An 18,340-nucleotide genomic window follows, 5' to 3' on the forward strand; every position below is an offset into this window, starting at 1 on the left:
ATAAATTATATGGACCCCGGCTAGCACCACAATAAATCTCTCTCCCCATCCCACTTCCCCATCCCCTCCCTTTCTCTCTCCCCCTCTCCAGTCCCCCCTTCCCCTTCCTCCCCTTCCCCCTTCCCATCCTCCTTCCCCCCTCCTCTAACTTGACCTCCGCCATCAGGGAATGAAAGTGTCTGCTCACCCTGCCTGGCCTCCCTCCCCACTGGGAAAAAAAAAAAACTTTTGCGGTTGATTATACGACTGTCGGTGACGTGGCTTCCATTAGCACGAGTGAAATGCTACTTTTTTGTGAGTATTTTTTTCGATATTTTTGAGAGGCGGAAGAGAGGGGAAGGGAGAGAAGGGGATAAGGGGAAAGAGGTATGGAGGAGACGGAAAGGGAAGAGGAGGAAAGATGGAGGGAAAGGGGGTGAGGTGGGGAAGGGTAGGGAGAGGAGAGGGGGAGAGAAGGGGGGAGGGTATAATAGCCCTATAGCCATTAATTAGATAAGTACATTTCCAATTTGCTCACTGAGGAAGGTGTGTGTATGAGTGTGTCAGGAGAGAGAGAGAGAGAGAGAGAGAGAGAGAGAGAGAGAGAGAGAGAGAGTACATTGTTTTCTTCCTGTGGTCAATGGTCAGTGGGATAAATCAAGTGGAAGGGAGATAGCTGTAGTCTGGCTTACTCATGGTGACTCATCCCTTTCCATGACGCTTAATCCTCTGCCATGATGGATGACTTCCTGCCATGGTGACTATAACCCCTACCATGGTGACTATAATCCCTACCATGGTGACTAAAACCCGCTAACATGGTGACTATAACCCCTATCATGGTGACTATAACCCCTACCATGGTGACTATAATCCCTACCATGGTGACTATAATCCCTACCATGGTGACTATAATCCCTACCATGGTGACTAAAACCCGCTAACATGGTGACACTACCACTTATCGTAATGGAAAAGTTACCCTGACGTTGCATCCTGTCTTACCATGATTCTCTCGCTTAATGTTGATGATGGTGTGGATGGTGGTAGTGTTGATGGATCTTAAGTTGGTGTTGGTAAATACGAAATGATGAATGCATATACTAGATAAAGCACTGTATAACATTTCACAATCCAAATAACCTACACCAAATATTAGATTCTAAGTACTAAATACCAGTTATTAGGAATAAGCCGAAATGTACAGCAGAATAACCGAGTGTACATTGTTTAGTTTCGTGGGACTACAGGGATAAGGGGCTGGGATGGGTGTGGGAGGGGAAGGGATGAGGGACTGGGATGGGTAGGGCAGGGATGAGGTGCTAGGATGTGTGTGGAAGGGGGGACTATTGAAAGACTGGGATGGGTGTGGGCTGGGGTAGGTGGGAGGGATGGTCATCGATAGATCCTAGATTAAAACAGTGATGGCCAACAGATTTGTGGATATCATTTTAGTTGGGCGAGATGCAATCAGTTTTTCGTGTGCCGTTCTCTGTATTCGCACAACAAGCTTAATACGGTTACCAAAAAAACAAAACAACAACACACAAACCACGCAAAAATGTAGTATTTTATTTGTAAATTGTTGTTGGTTATAAATCAATGCCGATAAAAGGTGGTTTGAACATCAGATATACAGTTTACTAATCCTCTTACCTTCCAAGGTTCAACCAAGGTTCATAATATTTCGAGCATGAGAAAATGGTTTGCAATAGGGAGGGGAGGAAGTTGGGTGCGATGGAAAAAAAAAATGATTGGCAATAGGAGAAGTAGTTTGCACTGAGAAAAGTAGAGTTCAATAAGAAAAATGGCTTGTAATAAGGAAAATTATCTGCAATAATGCAATGATTTGCAATAATGGAAATTGTTTGCGATAAGGAAAATTATTTGTAATTAGAATTTTGTTTAAAGAAAATGGCTTGAATAAGGAAAATTATTTACAATGAGGTTGTGTATAAGAGATGGGTATTGTCGGTCGGGAATCAAGGGAAGTCATGACCACCACTTCTTATGTGTGCCACTATACAGTTTCAATACAATGATACTAATTCCTTGAGGACGATGATATAACCCCTTGTGTATGATGACCTAATCTCTTGTACATGATGACTTACCCTTAAATACGACGAATTACCCTTTTGTATTTGAAGACAAAACCCTTTTTGTGTAAGACGGGTTACCCTTAAATATGATATCTTTAAACCTTTGAAAGTGGTGATTAATTCCCTTTAATGTGATAATATTGTCCTCGGGGATGTCATGTCGTCGTTCTCAAGGGTTAAGTGTGTTTGATGGTTAAATAGGGGGGGGGGGGTGTACCCATAGTAGGGAGTCTTTAGGGTTATGCTAGGAGTCACATTAATGACAGTTCAATCTTGGCACCAACCCTCGCAAGACACACAGTTCGAGATATTAACTAAAAACATGGCAGATGAAGGTCAAAATTTGTATCACCATTCGATAAATACTGTACCAGATACCGGAGTCCTTAGTACCTACTTTTTATTAAATATCAGATACAAAATACGTTTATTTTTAAGAACATATTTAACTTTTAATTAGTTTTTAAGATATTACAAAAAATGTATATATAATATCACATGATTTTGGGTATATGCTATCGGCCGTCAATTAGTATTCAGTTACGGTTTCTATAATCCCGTTATTTTTCAATTTTTACTCTGTCATTTTTAGAATATTGGAATAAACGTATTTCAAATAGTCACACGAAGGCTTACAGATATATATACATAGAGCAGCAAGAACTATGCAAAATAGGAATAACATGTACGACTTGATTTTTCACACGAGTCTACATATCTAAAAAAAATGTTTCATATAAATATACACGCACGCACGCAACGATCACACAAACGTGCGCGCACAGCCACGCACACAGCCACGCACACACGCACAGTCACACACACACACACATACACACACACACACACTAACATGCACACACAAATTAATAAATATATATATCCCCACCAAACAAAAACAGAATATATACAAATTGCACCGTTATACTTTGTGATAAAACAACCAATTATACACAATAACTGTCAGGGCCTAATGTAGCAGTATTTCCCGACAGGGCTGCGGCTCGCACTCATACCCCAGTTATGATGTAAACTGATTTTTTGAAGCGTATTATTTTACATAAAATATCTGTGCGTGGTGGACTCGACAAAACCAACGGCAGCTAACGCACCAGGATTAAAGGGAAGCTCCCCATCTTTTGCACAAAGCTGTCGGCAGCAGAGGTTATGTGGGAGGGTGGGGGGCTTAGGGTGTCCTGTGAGGTCATTAAGCATGGGGGTGAAAGAAAAAGAATAGGTCCAATGGTCATGATTTCTGCCGCGTACAATGTATGGTTGTATGTCCAGGGTTATTTTTTTTTTTTAGTTTCAAGTCCAAGTGTCATTACGTCTGTCACGTCCTTAGGATGGTTGCATAGTAAATAAGTTTTAGGTGATTGTGGCAAATGCATGCGTCTGCGGTCACTGTTTATCACAATTATGTATGTAGTGTTAGCATTATGGTACTTCATAAACATTGTATATATGTAACACTTCTTGGCCACCCAGAAGAGGCTCACAGAAGAGGAGGGAGTTGTACTGTTACAATATGAGAGACTAGTGATTAACTCAACGGGGAAGCTTATAGTCCAGATTATAGAATTAATCTCGACCATAAACCACGATAACTAAAGCAGTGTCATTTATCTCATCAAAGATTTAACCTTGTCAGATGATAAAACAGTGAATGAGTCTCAACTGTGTTTACTAGTAACCGTCACGCCTGTCAGAACCCCTAATACTGTGCGGTGAAGGAGATGGAAAACGGAATATACTTTACAGGTAAAACTGAATTTAAAATTGTGAAATAATTTAAATAAAAAAAAATAGACCACTCTATCATGAAGGATGGAAAACATTATAATATATTCGATAATTATATGATTTAATGACGATTTATTTTAATCGGATGATAGTATTCGTAAGATCTTTCATAATAGTTCATAGTTGTCGTGAAGATGTAGGCTGACCGATTCTAATGCACAGTAATGCATTATAACAACAACAATATAATAATGAAAAACAATGACCAAGAAAGATATAAAGATACCAATAGGATTAATTGAATAATACCGGATAAAGTTTAGAATATTTTTTTTAACGACAAAACCCAATCTGAACAAAACACTGGAGCGTTGAAAAAGATGCAGAGAAGTATCTGCACTTTTTTGATCTAGTAGATACGTACACAGCACTGTTATTGCTTTCATCCAGGGGACGCGAGTGTGAACAGCGACCTATTCTGATAAATGGACAGAAGTGACATTTCTCTTGTTTCTTGATGTATTGATACTAACTTGTATGATCAACTTTGTCCTCTTTTTATAGTATACATTTATGTTTGTGTGGTTATTTCTGTCTAATAACAAACCCAAGTTGCTCTCTCAAGTTTATCAAATCATATAACAAAAATATTTAAAGTTCACATTCGTAGATGAAGAAGCCGTTCACCCTCAGTACTGTATATGACAGATCTACAGACACACACAACAGGCCGCTTACTTGGTATAAACAACATTAAAGATATAAATGCTGGTAAACTTGATGCCATTATTGTCCATCAGTAAGAACTATTTTATATGCCCGATAACATGACCAACAATAATTACTTCTTGTTTCAGTTCCTAGGTTGGTAATACTGTATAGTAAACCAGTGGGGTCAGTCTCATCCTTTATCTTTGTCGATCTTTGAATATCCGAGTTTTTCTTAAGCTCTTGAATGATATTGAGAGAAACCATTTTACCATCATGCTGGTGTTTTCTTTATAATTTGTTATATGAAGGACATTTCGGCCATTTCGACTTATCACAATATAATAATTCTGACATAAGATCATCCTCCGTAAACCTGTCAGTCTCTTGTCAGATCCAAAACTAAATGTTGGCGCTCTACCGTCATGTGCTCTACCCTCATGTGCTCTACCGTCATGTGCTCTACCCTCAGGTGCTCTGCCCTCAGGTGTTAAATAAGGGAAACCGATTCTCGGAGTAAAAGGTATTAAACTTGTAACACATGGAGTGTGTCCCAGTGGGCGATACCATCCATCTCTGCTTCACTACATCCAAACAACTGGACTTTCTACCATCAACTGTTTAGAATTTTCCTGTTTTCCCTAAGCCTTTCGTAATAGCGTTTATTTTTTGTGTGTTTGCGTGGGAGAGTGCAGGGTGGACAATAGCAAATATAAACCTCTCCAAAACTATATTCGAGACATGAGAGTTTGGTAACACTCCTTGACTCTCCTTAAGGCTCCTAGTCATGGGATAGAACATTTCAATTATTAGTGAAATAGGAAGATAAATAAACAATTACAATCTTTTACATAAGTAACTTCGACGTATAAATTTTACCATTTTTTCAAACTTTGTATAACTTTAACAATCTTACGTCCAGTTAAACTTTAATACCTGGAGTAAATGGACTTTGTGTCACGTAAAAGTTAGGATGGTTAACCCTCATCAATAATGTGGCCATGTGCTTGATAACAGTGTCAGAATATCTCGCAAGGAAAAATCATAATATCGAATGTTTAAATTGGTGTTTGAAACAGGAAATAAGATCAAATTCCCTAATATTGCGGAAGTAAGCTCACTTCTTCATCAAGCAAATATGTTATGGTATTAGACAAGATAATCGAAACTAACAATACATTATTTTATCTACAGCATTCATCAACGTATTTGCTTGATTTCATTACTCAATAAAGTACAAAAGAAAATACCATAACCCCGAATTTCCATAATATAACGATGCGAGAAACAATGAATCTGGAAATTATTAGTCCAGACAGATTGACAATTTGACAGAATCGGACAACAGAGATTCAGTTTAATATTATTGAAATCTATGACGACTTTTCCTGGCCTGGTGCAATAAAGCTTAGAGATCCCCACGAACCACTACCAGTCAAATACAAATGAAACAGAAATACACAGTCACTGTTACTGTCATAATGCCTCAATGAACGTACTGTGGGGAAAATGATGGCGTTATGATATATTACTACGGTTTAACAAGAAAGGTCTTTAGCTTGTATTCTGGAGTGTTACATAAATTAGTCAACAACAATTCACATTTACATTTAAGAGATATATAGTACTACATATTTCTTGAAGGAAAAATTAATTGTTCATAAAACAATCTAGAAACATCGCTGAGACAACTTGATGACTCTGTATTGGTGATGAATAACTTTAGTCAAACAGAACTGTATGATAAATTTCATATTATAAAAAGGTCTTTGTAAGTGTCACATCCATCAGAGTGGCGTTAATAGTTTTACAAATTAATAAATTAATTAAGAAAACTTTAATTCTAAAACAGACTTGAACTTACTACTTTAGTTTCCAATAATTTAATCTGCAGCTGAATTGGGGAGTTTCGAAATCAGGGATAGTGGAACTTTTTACTGACCACAAAGAAGGTTTAGGGTAATATAGGGTACAATGGGTTCCATAATGACTTTAAGGGAGCTGTAAGGTTGGCTATGAGGTTCGGTGCTCATAAAACTATCACATCTAACCACGATAACCAACTGATGAGATGCATTGTAAACAACACCTATTGGACCAACATTGTGTTACTTGCTCAGTCATTACCTTCACATATACTGTACAGTATACCTCACACACTAGATAGTGATGGACTTTACAGGTGATGCGTAGTGTTCTGCCTTGCATCATTATTTTGCTCCCCTGATTATATTGAAAACTCTTAGAATATTATTGTTATTAAGATACTAATGCCAGCGTGGATTTCATATACGGATATAATAATACATAAGTGAGGACACGAACCTATGCATGCAGTTAAAAAATGACTCTTTTTAACTAAAATATCAGTGAAATACTTTGTATATTACAGTGTTATATGGATGTTGTATTTCATTCCCTGGAAATTGATGAAACTGTATATCAGAGCACTTTTATTTCTCAGTACGTGCAGGTAGTGTAACACAAGGGGATAACACCATGTTATTGCCTGTGAATTAAAAAAAATATGACAGTTTATGAAAAAAATTTAACAATTGTCTGATATAAAGTTGTGTTCGTGTAAATATTATTTTCTTTGCCATCAAACCCATCGAAATGCTCTTACTGTGTGTCTGTAGCATTAAAACATGGGAAAAAACATTCCTGTAAACCTTGTACATAAATGATATCATGCCTAACGCTCTCGCATGCTGGACAAATTAAATATTAAAAAACTGTGTACACAAGAGATATCATACCCAAAAGCTCTTGGATGGTAGATATAGTATTTAAGTACATTAACTATACCTTGATACACCTTGGCTAAATTATGTTTTCTCATCGCTGGTAATAAACATTTCCTTCAAGTTATCATCCATCATCAGTAAGTGAAACTCTTGTATCTAGCCCGGCAAAGTTCACTGACTATATACACATCTATTAGCAAACAATTATTAGCTGCATTTAATTTGGTTTTATATTTTAGAGAGATAGCACGTAAGAGGGGTGAGGGAGGGAGGGGTGAGGGAGGGGTGAGGGGTGGGGGGTGTGAGGGAGGGCAATGGGGGGAGGTGAGGGGAGTAACTGCGGTCGGTAATTAGAGCTGTTGTTTTTATTTGGTCCGATGAGGTGCCAGTCTGTGTTTTTTGCCCATTCAATTTTGTTAATGCATTGCGTTTGTAATAGGATTAAAATTAGGGGGCAAAAAGGTTATAGGAAGAGGGAATGGACGGATGGTGGATTTTTAGAGAGAAATGGGAAGAATTGGAACGGAGAGGGATAGGGGAGAAGTGGATATATAAGAGAGGAAAGCAGGAGTCGGATAGAAGAATATTGAGAATCGAAAGTTAAAATGAAATAAACGAAAAAATAACCAGTTCCTTCAATGTTTATTTTATAGTCTAGCTATACACTGGTTTTCGTTTACATGTTTCTGCTTTTATCAGTACGTAATAAAAGGAAAGCTGTCGTTCATATACCCTGAGGGCTTCAATCAACAAAGCAGCTTATTATAGTGCCTTTATAACTTCCGATAAGGTAGGAACAGGGAAGACAATCTCCATACGTTAACTAAAAGAGTGTAGGAGTAAAGAAGGGGACACGGAGGCCCTGATTGCACCACAGGTACGCCAGGTGGTGGAGGCTCTTCCCGAGATTACTTTACCGCCGATTGTGTCTTGAAGGACCCTATCTTGTCCCTCCTTCAGTGTCCTCCGTAGGGGCGGATGATAGCAGCGGCCGCACCCACGACACCACTCAGCCCAGGTAAAATGACTCCAGGGTAGTCTCTCGTTGCTCCTCCTGTAATGCTTGTGGTCTAGAACCTCGGCCACTAGGCACGCGCTACAAGACACCTGGTTCAGGATCTCCACATGAAGAACGTAGTTGCTCTTTTGAGGAACGTCGTTCATTTGAGGAAAAAGACGCTCCTGAAGAAAAAAAAATGGCCTCTAACTTGAAGAACGTTTTCTGATCACCCTAAGAATGTAGCTCTTAATTTGAGAGTCGTAGATGATCACCTGCCGAACCTGGTTGAGCATCTCTACAACGTTGTTAGTCACCTGAGAATACTATTATAAATCACTGGGAGACGCTAACAGGGAGAAGATGCGGAGACTGTTCAGGATAATTGCCAATTAAATTGCTCTGACCGACAGTCATAACGAGATCCTAAAAAATAAAGGGTTCATAACGACAAAAGAGAGAAAACAATTTACAGAAGCATCAAGAATTCATCATACCTCGTTACAGTTTGTTGCCACTACAGAGTACACGTACAATACTACTACTATTACTACTACTAATAATAATGATAAACATGACTCGCTATCACACGAATTAGTGGAACAAAAGATAACATTTCACCTCTGCAGTAAATAAAGTACATATCAGTGAAAAAGATTAAATGTTTATCGTCTGCACTCAACAGTTCGCAAGACACTTTAACTATCCCATACTCTAGTCCATGATAAATAATAATAAGAAAAACAAAACCAACAAAATATTTATCACTTTTTCTCTCAATAAAAAAATTCTCTTACATAATAAATTTGATATTTTACCAAAGACATTGATGTGAATTCAGGTGTAGTAAGTTAGTATGTAAAAGGAGAGTCGTCAAACAGGTAATTCAAGAGTTGTTTTTAGTATTTACGACCTTGCAAAATTATATGTGTTTTCTGAGCTGTCGTGGTGGATGCCAGGTTGCCGACGTCTTTATAATTCAAAGCCAAATGAATATACAACAGGTCACCTAAACGTAAAATGTTAGAGTGTATAAAAGATGCATGTTAACAACCTATGTGTCTCTGGTTGTATTTTGGCAGTGTCTGAATGTATGGTTGTGGTGTGTCTGGGTGTAGGTGGTAGTGTGTGGTTTTAGGTGATAGTGTTTCTGGGTGTAGGTGGTAGTGTGTGGTTTTAGGTGATAGTGTTTCTGGGAGTAGGTGATAGTGTGTGGTTTTATGTGATAGTGTTTCTGGGAGTAGGTGATAGTGTTTCTGGGTGTAGGTGATAGTGTGTAGTTTAGGTGATAATGTCTGGGTGTAAATGATAGTGTCCCTTGAATGCATAGTTGTTATGGTCCTAGTTTCTCATATCCGTTCATCATAATTAAAAAAAAAAAGCCATCACTTAGGTGGAAAATATGTTCACTTTGCGATTGTGGTTGGCAGGCGATGCGAGAGAACTGACCCCATTTAATGTAGTAACCATAGTGACGACATTCTTGACCTTAACCACGACGGACATAATCGTAACCTTTGACCTTCGCCTGTGTATATGTGGTAATATTCATCATACGCTCGGAGCTTTTGTGATATGGAGGTCGGGGAGAATATTTGTAAGGTTGTATTGTTGGTTTAACGATTGATATTTATTACCTTGATGAAAAACGAATCGAGCCTTAATGTATCCTTGTCTTCTATGATGATGCATAAATTGTGTAAGAAAGGCAGCTAATGAGTATATTGATTTGTTGACACAGTTTTTTAACAAAGAACATATATTAACACTCTGTTATACTTCTGGAGCTGTCTGTATGTGATATTCCTCGGACTCTCGTATAAATATATCACAATACCACATTATGCATTCATACCCAAAAATAAGAGTTCATATTCAACTTATACATGTCACTGTATCAATATTATCTAATTCTCTTAAGATAATATCATCTAATGTAGAAAGTTATAGTAACATTTGACCATCCCAGTCGCCTCGCCTCGTGCCTCGCCTGGTGGTCACTAAGCTGATTCCGCCAGTTGTCCATTGGTATTTCAACCTTCCCTGGCATACATCCCAACCACGCCCATTTCATCCTGGCATCTCTGGTATTGCCACATTCCCTTTGCTTCAAATGAGCACCTGTGCAGCCAGTGAGTCCGTTTATTCACAGGTATACCTCAGTTTTCTCAGAAGCAGTTCTGCTTTTGGCATAAACTTGAGCAGAAGTTGAGTAGTTCATATATCGGTGACGTCAACTTCAGAGGAGCAGCACTAAAGATGACACGAGATGAGCTCAAACTCAACTAATATACCTGATCATTTATGTCAGGAGACCTTCCCAATACTCGAAATATTTCAGGGAACTTTGGGTGTAACTTCAAGTTTGCTTTTAATGACCAGAGTTTGTCTAAACGAACAAATACATTTCTCTTGTCAGGTTTCAAAAACACATGAAGAAGAGAAAGCGTGATATACACAAATTCTTCCTAACCTAAAATAAACTAGAGAGAGTTTCTTAATTGTATTTAGTTTTCCTGATGCCCCAAGATTTCAAGCCCTAAGAATATTTGTCATAGATCATTTAAAAAGTCATGTACTATTGTGCATATCTGCCTCTTCTATAAGAGAATTTGCCTATGTGTGCTTCATATTAGTCACAGGTACAGTACCACATCATGAAAAAAAACCTTTTAGTTGTTGACTCTTGGAATAATGATGGTTTTATAATCATACGTGCAATACATATTTTGTTTTAATTTTAGTAAATTTGGTAATATGAAATACACACACACACGCACACACACTGAAGAACGAATAACAATTATGTGTAATATAAACATATATAATTTAGTAAAGGGCTGTAATGAACATTAAACGTATTTGCGTTAAAGCTAAAGAATTCCAAATACAGAATATTGGCGAATCATCTTTTTTACAAATATATTTGTCGCACCTCAGCATACTGACCCAATAAAAATTGACTAATAAAAGGTGACAACTGTTTCCTACACAAAGGTGAAAAACTTGGCGTATACAAAGGTTTAAACTGCGTCAGCGGCCACACGCACCACGCGATTTTTATTAAACATCTGGATTCTGACATTGCACATACCGGCGGATTAAAAAAAATCAACAAAAAATTCAGAGTGAAGGGAAATGGAGGGGAGGGGGGTGAGGCAAGCACTGGCAAAAAATTGTACATCGGCTTCAATTTATATTTAAATAATATTTCTATTTTCTTAAAGCAAAAAACTCTTGGTAATGAAGATAGTCGACAGTTCATTAAATATTACAAGGATTACGTAGAGCCATGTGTTATATTCATCTGACTTCACTGTTATTCATCAGCAGTTAAATGATCACATGTGCAGCACATTACCTTCACACCATCTCTATTAACCTCACTCTTTCTCTACTGACCTCTCTCTTATGTGTCGACATAGACAATTCCCTGCGGACCTGATATCACCACAGAAGGGTAGGCCTTACCTCTGTTATTTTAAATCCACCTCATATTACCTCACCACACCTCTGTTGACTCAACTACACCTGTGTTAACTCGGCGCCTCACCAATAACACGGGTCCACCTTGTTGTCCTAATTGTAATACTGCTGAATTTTATCCTATCAGCCTGAACTTGATTTCCTTTCTCTACGCCAGGGCAAATCTTGTGCTAAATCAGCTCACCGCGTTTGGTCACCCACAAACCAATGTCCCGAGGGTGTAGTTGGCCGTGACATACGATGTTTGGTGCTGTAGTCAACGTTGAAACATAGAAAACTTTTACCCTGAGGGAGACATAAAACGGTATAGTGATAAACGGCGGGGAGGACAGATGAAAGCAGAGGATGAGGAGAAGGAGGATGAGGAGGAAGGGGGAGAGTAGAGATAGTTAGGAAGGCACGGTTAGTGAGGGACAGGTGACGTCATGTGTAGTAGAGTATGTGAGGGAGGGATATAGAGGATCCTGACAGGGAGAAGGGTTGAGGGCCAGGGGCTGAGGAGGGGGACACATAATAGAGTGAGGGTGAGTGAGAGGTGTTGGAGACTCTCGTGTGTGTGAGGGAGGAATGATTGACTTGTAAAAATAGGTTTACCATTTTTAATTCTTTAGGAACGAATAGAAAGTTACTGAGGAAGAGAAACGTCTAAACTGTCATCACTGGTAAAATAACATCATTGTTTAGATCTGGATAAAGAGTTTTACTGACGCCATGCCAGTTTAAATTATTGCCTCTGATATTTTTGTCGTGTATCGCAACATGCGGGTGACAGAGCGCCATCCTTGTCCACATTGATTATTGGATATCTCTAGGTGTTCACAGTGACACTGGAGGGGGAGAGTCCTCTTGCCACGGAGTCGCTCTCCATGTTTCTGTGGATGTCTGTCTGTCTGTATGCGTTTGTCTGACTGTTTATATATAAGACTGAGTATGTATGTATGTGTGTCTGCGGATGAATGTTTGTATGTACGTCTTTACACATTCATTTATACCGCCAAAGGCCTCAGTATAATGTATGAACACCGCCAATATTCCATCGTCTCACGTGGTAAAAGCATGGAACTAATTGAATCAATTGTATTCATAAATGGATGAAGTTTAAGTTCACGCTCGGGGTCAGAATGGAGTCCCTACAATTTCTTTTAGTGTTGTCTTATTTATAATTTACAGAAGTAATCATATAAATTATCAGACCACAGTGCAGGGCTTATCAGCTGGTATAAACATTACATTATCTCCTTGTAATAAAATTCAATCACGAAAATCCTTCCTCTAAATACCATCATTTAATACAAAATCCCAGATCATAACTACTGGTCCCAACATTTAGTAATACCTGTTCACACCTTATAGCACTCAAGAGAACAATTACTGTAAATAACACCTACACCAGGTACCGACATCACTACCTAGAATAATATCTTAATACCAGGTGCAGTTACAGGACCTAGCAGCATATGCGGATTAATAAAGATTTGAATGGATAGGTAATTATTTCTTTTTAAGAGGAAATTTGACGATAATATTTGGGATAATCTTGGATGATTTGTGTTTCACTTCACTGTTGTGTAGAATATTTAGAAGATCCACAACTCAACCGAGAAAGACTGACTGACTGATTGCCTTGGTTTAGGATGACACCTTCATTAGCTAACATTATTGAGAGCAGAGTGATGTTCAATAAGCGGTATATTGGGAACAGGAAAGATCTAGTAAGGCTTATGGCGTAACGTAACTTGATAGATTCTTCACATTATCTTTTTCCCATAGACTATTAGCTTAAGTGACCGCCCAGTATCCTGCAGTCTTGATAGCTTATACTAATACATAGTTTGTGATGATCATAATGTTGTAGTAATGCGATAATGAACTTTGTATTTTTCCTCTTTTATTACTTTTTTCATTTAATTTATAATAATGTGTTGTAAATTATTGCTTTCCTGGAGGTACAAGTAGATTAAACTATGAGTAGCCGCACATATAAGTGTTTTGATGATTTTCTAAATATAAATGTGTTCCAATTTTGCCTGGTTATGTGACAAGCTTTCCAATGCTAAAATTTAAATACGTTTATCAGTTATTTCTTCGTGAGAATTACAGCACGGAAAGGGGATCAGTTATGTTAGCATAAATGATATTGTAATATTTATACCTGGAACATTCGGACATATAGAACACTTCCAATTATAAGATTTAATCACCAGAAAGTATTAAACGACTAACGGAAGCATATAGTAATAACATAAATTGTCTTCAGTTTTGATAACGTTTCTAATGGCTTGAAAATTTTCATTAACTAAAAATAAAACTGCAAGAATTACTCACAATTTGAAGAAGAAAAAATCAAATATCTGTTTAGGTTAATCTAATTATTTTACTCGAAGTGAACAAAGTGAACATTTATCGGTTAGGTTAGGTTAGGTGAACATTTATTGGCAGTAATATCATACTTACACGTTTGAATTAGTATATAAATATAATAGTATTGTAATAGTGTGGAATAATGATATAATTTCGTGATGGTGGTGGTGATTATATGGAGGTGATTATGTTGGTATTGATGTTATAGATTTTGGTAAGACTTGGGTATGGTGATGGTGGTGATAATGATGGTGGAGGAAAGATGATGTAATGCAGTGGTGTGGTGATGATGACGGTGACCATGTTAGTGGGTGAAGTTCTGGTGTTTTGGAAATAGAAGCCCCCAAAAATGAAAATCCTTCATTTCATGCATATAACCTTACATATCTCGTCACTTGAGTACAGTGTAGCACATTTAAGACGTGGGGTCACCAAGTTGAATTTTTATTACACAGGAAGGTTTAGGAACTACTATTGAATTTTAGCTAGTTCTTACTATCAAGATCCTTACCATACTCTTATTTGTGCTGAATAGTCTATCGTTATAGTCTTTTGTTGTTACTGTTGGATAGATCGATGGGGATTGTCGGGTTAAGTGATAAGGGTGGAGACATGAACACACAAAACTTAGGACTTAACTATAAAGAAGAGTGAGGTGATGGCACTTAGCAGAAATGAGGAGGATGTCCACCAGGAAGATACAGTAATACGAGGACAAGAGTTGAAGTTAGTGGAGAAAATTGTCTGTTTGGGGGAGTGAAGTTACATCAGATGGGAGACAGAATGGAGACATTAAGAGGAAGAGAATGAGCGTTGTGAGGGCATATGAGTTTTGTCAAGGAACTTATGGTCGAGAACAGCAGCAAGTTTGAAAACAAAGATGAGAATAATGTACATGTATTTTGTGGTAACAGCTCTGCCGTTTGGAGCAGGAACATGAGCACTGACAGTCATAGAAGAAGAAAGACTGGACACCTTCATAATAAGATAATCAAATGGAACGAGTTTGTAAGAAATGAAGATATAAAGACCAGACTTACACATCCACCAGACGCTCAGCAATTAAAATGAATATCAAGGTTTAGATGGGTTGGCCATGTGGGGAGGATGGGAGACAACAGAGCACCCAAAAGGACGTTTAGGATGAAGATGCGTGTTAGGGGGCCCCGGGTATGACTATGATGGATAGACGGAGCGGTAAGATGTGAGGAACTCAGTGTGAAAGAAGTGATGCAGGATGTTGGCCTCACGCTGGAGAAGGGCAGCTGGAGACAAAGTCTTTTAGGCATGATAGTAATTATTATGATAATATTTCTGGCACTTCATTATGTTTAACTTAACTTATTTTGCGTTCCATAATATAATTTCATCCTGAGCACCGTTAACATATTGTAAATTCATGAATTATTAAAAAAAATATAATCGTGCTTGTGTTGAGTAGCTGAAAATGTCAAAACAAATAATTGTGTTTTTCCTGAATTAAATAATCTTCGAAATTAAATATGTTTATAATGAGTAAAGGAATTAAAAATCAAAGCTGGGATATCGTCGTGGTAACATTAAATGATTATCACCTGACTGTGAACACTATAACACCGAACACTTTCTCTCTGAAATCACGTAAGAATTAAATAGCATTAGATACCTCGCCGTCCTCCATGTGTTGCCACACTGAGGGTCTGCATTAATGCCCAGATTATCGTTCGTGACCAGAGAGTGAGTTAAAGGATTAGTGAATAGTGATGGTGTGAAGGTGGTGGTGTGGTAGTGGTGATGGTGATAATAGTGGTGTAATGGTGGTGATTTGGTGATGGCGGTGATGGTGTGATGGTGGTAGTGGTGGTGTGATGGTGGTGGTAGTGGTGTGGTGATGGTGATAGTAGTGGTGTAATGGTGGTGATGTGGTGGTGGTGTGGTGGTGATGGTTAGTGGTGGTAGTGGTGGTGGTGGTGGAGGGGAGATGGTGATGATGGCATAGTGTATAGTGTGGTGATGGTGGTGGTGATGATGGTAATGATGGTACTGTGTGGTGATGGTAATGGTGGTGGTGTGATGGTAATGGAGGTGGTGTGATGGGGATAGTGATGGTGGTTGTATGGTGATGGTGGTAGTAGGGAAGGTGGTGTAAAGCGGTGGCGTTGTAGGTGATGATGATGGTGGTGAGTTAATGATAGTGGTGAAGTGATAACTGTGAGGATAAAGCGCAGTAAATACATACTGAATAAAGTGTGACTGGCGGCCTAATATAATAGTCCTTAAAGAACAAAAAAAATAGAACTCAAAGGCAATGTTTACACAATATTTACCTTTGTGTAGAAATTTTAAGTTTTCCTCGAACAAAATATTACTTTGTCAGGTCGATGATTTTAAGCTCCTTACACCACTATGTACAAGAATTTCTCGAGTATTAAAACGCTGAGGAATATTTATGAAAAGTGTCTGTGTTTATCGTGTTGTTCCAATTTCATTTGTATCGGTACAGGACTCATGAGAGCTTTGGTCTCTTTTGCTTAATAAGTATTAGAAAATATGAATATTACCCAAGTTGTTAAAAAAAATAATCACCGTCGCAAAAGTTAAAAATAACATCACCGTTTTTTCTCAAATGTTAAAGTTTTTACATTATAAAACTCAGGAAGGTGGTGATTGATTACTCTCACTATATCAAAGGTACCATAAGACTTTTGTATACTTAGTATACAGTAAACATGAGACAGAGCAGCAAGAAAGATATACACATCATGCTTCACTCTTAACTCAGGTTAACTACTGTACCCTGAATTAGAGGGCACTCAAGGTCTGATATATCTCTTTCACTTGTTTAAAACATAGAGTATCTGCTTCCTGCGTTTTTTTTTCTTTAAATTATCACACAAAATAAAATTACAATGTTCTTATACACGGCCAGAAACTCCAAATCGTTTTCTTTGGATTTATTTCAGACTCCGTATATTTTTTTCCTTTATCATCCTCGTATACATCGACTGTTGAACCCCGCATGAAATGTATTTCGTGTTTTTAGCTATTTTTTAACGCTCTATAGATGAAGACACAAATATTACTGACGCGCACATTTTTCTTTCACTGTTTCGATGGCAGAGACAGCGGCTGTTTGGGAATGGATATAAAATGCAAAATATCGGTATTTTCCCATTTAAAAGTAGAATGTACTTACTTTAAATTTGTGTTTATTAATGTATCAAATACGAACAACGACAAAAGTCTGAGATACAAAGCATAATCAATGTCGCATTTTGGCAGAACAGCTGGGCGTCAACAAGAAAATTCACTCGCACGCATTAAATTTTTCAGGACAACTCAGCCAGATAATATATTTTTTTCCTGCTTTATCTTTTTTGCTTTATCAACTGTTCTGCATAAAGTGACAACTTAATTTACACTATTTTGTATTGGTGGAAAAATCCTTGGTTACTAACACACACACACACACACACACACACACTTGTGATCATCGTCCGTCTGCATCACTCCCACCTTCAAATTTTCTGGTTCAATTTATTTTACCCACGGGTGATATATTTTTGTATCTTTTCATATTTCGTGGAATCCAATTATGATTTTCTTATTGCACCATATGTTGTAAAATTATAACATGTTTAATTAAAAGACTCTCTCTCTCTCTCTTACGTACAAACACATAATATATATATGACTCTTTCAATCCCTATATTACTCACACACACACACACACACATGGCTAAAGGAGTGTTCGTCGCTACAAGTTAGTCTATCCTCATTGACCAGCTGTAGTAAACTTTAAGATGAATCTCTCCTAACTTGTTCGCTCAAGAAGTTGCCAAGTTGATAGTAGCACCTGTGGCCACGCCGATGGTGGAGTCATCTTCCTTCTCTCTTTCTTCTCTGTCTGTCTCTGTATTATTCTTATTCACTGTTTGAATCTCCCTCCTTTTGTTTCTCTGTCCCTGAGTCTTCTTTCTTTCTTTCTTTCTTTCTTTCTTTCTTTCTTTCTTTTCCTTCCTTCCTTCCTTTCTTCTGTGTAATCAATATTTATATCTGTCACACATACCTTTTTATCTTTTTTTTACTTTTTCATTCTGTACTTCACTATTTTCACGTTTCTTTACCATTCCTTCCCATCTATCTACCTTTCTCCTTTTCTCTAATTATCCTCTTCTTATTCCCTTCTTCACATCCTCCTCTCCATCTATCTGCCATCCGTCCCTATCCTCATCCTC

The sequence above is a fragment of the Homarus americanus genome, unplaced genomic scaffold (assembly GCF_018991925.1).
Source record: "Homarus americanus isolate GMGI-L3 unplaced genomic scaffold, GMGI_Hamer_2.0 scaffold56009, whole genome shotgun sequence".
Lineage (NCBI taxonomy): Eukaryota > Metazoa > Arthropoda > Malacostraca > Decapoda > Nephropidae > Homarus > Homarus americanus.